Source organism: Caloenas nicobarica, chromosome 34 (assembly GCF_036013445.1).
Source record: "Caloenas nicobarica isolate bCalNic1 chromosome 34, bCalNic1.hap1, whole genome shotgun sequence".
NCBI classification, from domain to species: Eukaryota; Metazoa; Chordata; class Aves; order Columbiformes; family Columbidae; genus Caloenas; species Caloenas nicobarica.
In genome coordinates this window covers 2,835,441-2,838,275 of record NC_088278.1, presented here as the reverse complement: position 1 = coordinate 2,838,275, position 2,835 = coordinate 2,835,441, and positions in this window count along the sequence as shown.

Sequence of the window (2,835 nt, the reverse complement as noted above, 5' to 3'; positions counted from 1 at the left end):
CCACCCAGCTTTGCATCATCCTCAAAGGCGCTGAAAGTGTACTGTGTTACATCATAGAACTGGACAATAAAGACGTTCAACAGTGTTGGCCGAAATGCTGGTCACTGAGAGATGACGCTGGTAACTGTCTGCTCGGAGGACTTTGTACCACTCATGCTATTTGGGTTTGATGGTTCAGCCAATTTCCCACCCAGCATCCACTTCTGGAGCCCCATCAGCACCACTCTGCCCAGAAGCACACCATGTCTGAGGCCTTGCAAACGCCCTGCACACAACATGCCTTTCTTGCCCCTCTCCATTGGGGTTCAGCAATCCCTTCCTTGTCCTTCACGTTCCTGGAAATGGCTGCAGGAGGACATGTCCCATCCCCTTCCCAGGGAGGGAGGTAGGGTGGCCAGCCTGTTATTCTCTCAGTTCCTGTTTGTGCTCTTCTTGATGGGTTTGAGGTCTGCATTCTCTAAGTACCCCAGATCCATTCTGGTGTCTATGGCATTTTTGAAAGCACAATATGGAATCACGGGCAAGGGTGACATAGCAGACAGGAGCACTTGCAATGAGCCTGTCCAAGGCAGCTGAGATCAATCTCACTGGGCCACTGGGGTTTGTTCCTGGAGTCACACACAGAAATGTCCGGGTTCCATCAAGCATCCATATCTGAGCTGGCCTCATCGGCTTCTCATGGACCCAGGGATGCTCAAAGCCTGTTCCTTTTCAACACAGAGGCAGGATTCACAGTGTCTCTATGGGCTCCTGTTGCCACTCCCAAAGGACGGGAGGCACCTCAGCCCTGTGGTGTGTCACCCTGCTCTGCACTCATCTGAGATGTCCCACGTCATGTGGAATGGACACAGGGACCTCAGTTCAAGGAAGAAGATCCCAGTGGGCTGTTTCCCATGGGCTGTTACTCCCAATGTGAGTGACCTCGATGTTTGTCCCACAGGCCTTCCTGGCACTCCCAGGAATAGCTGATGGCATTTCTGCTCACTCGTGTTCATCTCACGTCATGTACATTATGTGCATGCTCATATCTCATCTGAACAATGCAAACATGGACTTCTGACCTACGCATTCAGGAAAAAATTCTCAATCTGGTGTGACAGCCCAGTGCTGGAAAGGGAGGTTGTGAGGGGCCAGTCCATGACAATGCCCTGGGGCAGCTTCCACGGGGTGTCCAGTGCACAGGGGCACAGCCCAGCCCCTGCTCTGCTGGTCCTGCAGGTCTCTGGCAGGAGGCCTGGCTGTGAGAGGACACTGCTGTGTGCCCAGCCCTGCACACACACACTGTGCAGCTGTACCCTGCTGTTTGCATCTGTGGCCATTTCCTTGGGAATGTTTTTGAGAGAAGGTTTGGAAGCAGACCTAAACCTTCAGGGCCTACCCATAGGAGATGACCTTTCTTTCTGGAAAGGCTGTTGTGAGGCCAGCTCTGTCACAGCAGTGCCCATGGCCTGTCCCTGCCTGCGCTCACAGGACTGACACACAGCAGGACGGTGACCAGGCTGCCAGAGCACTCAGGCCTTGCACCAACACAAGGGATGAGAAGGAGACTGTGGGAGTGGAACGAGAACAGCTCTGGAAGGCCAAGCGCTGGTGCTCCCTGGCAGTGCTGCCAGGCTGGACTCTTTTCCCCTCCTCCCATGCACACAGGAACTGTCCCTGCAGCTCCAAAAGGCCTTGCAGGAAGGATATGTATTGAAAAACAAGTCACAACAGGGCACTTTATTTTGTTTAAATACACACAGATCATGGCTCCTCATTTACACACCCAGTGGTTATAAAAGAAAAGCAGACAGTGAATTAGAAAGGGGAAGACAATGTTATCACAACAAAAAAAACAACAATAACAACAGAAAATAGAGATGAGAGGCTGGGTCTCTAAGTAGTTACATTAAAACTGCTATGTAGAAGGAGATGGACAGTTTATTGCTTCAGAAAACAGTAAGATATGAGTTTCCACAGGGCATCCTTGAGCTCCTGGTTCCTCATGCTGTAGATGAGGGGGTTCACTGCTGGAGGCACCACTGAGTACAGAACAGACACCACCAGGTCCAGGGATGGGGAGGAGATGGAGGGGGGCTTCAGGGAGGCAAACATGGCAGTGCTGACAAACAGGGAGACCACGGCCAGGTGAGGGAGGCACGTGGAAAAGGCTTTGTGCCGTCCCTGCTCAGAGGGGATCCTCAGCACGGCCCTCAAGATCTGCACATAGGACAGCACAATGAACACAAAGCAGCCAAAAGTTAAACAGACAGTACCTACAAGAAGCCAAACTTCCCTGAGGTAGGCATCTGAGCAGGAGAGCTTGAGGATCTGGGGGATTTCACAGAAGAACTGGTCCAGGGCATTGCCCTTGCACAGTGGCAGTGAAAATGTATTGGCCGTGTGCAGCAGAGCATAGAGAAACCCAGTGGCCCAGGCAGCTGCTGCCATGTGGACACAAGCTCTGCTGCCCAGGAGGGTCCCGTAGTGCAGGGGTTTGCAGATGGCAACGTAGCGGTCGTAGGACATGATGGTGAGAAGAGAATACTCTGCACCTAACAAGAAACATACAAAGAAGACCTGGGCAGCACAACCTGCAAAGGAAATGACTCTGGTATCCCAGAGAGAGCTGGCCATGGATTTGGGGACAGTGATGGAGATGGAGCCCAGGTCGAGGAGGGCGAGGTTGAGCAGGAAGAAGTACATGGGGGTGTGGAGGTGCTGGTCACAGGCTATGGTGGTGATGATGAGGCCGTTGCCCAGGAGGGCAGCCAGGTAGATGCCCAGGAAGAGCCAGAAGTGCAAGAGCTGCAGCTCCCGTGTGCCTGTGAACGCCAGGAGGAGGAACTGGGTGAT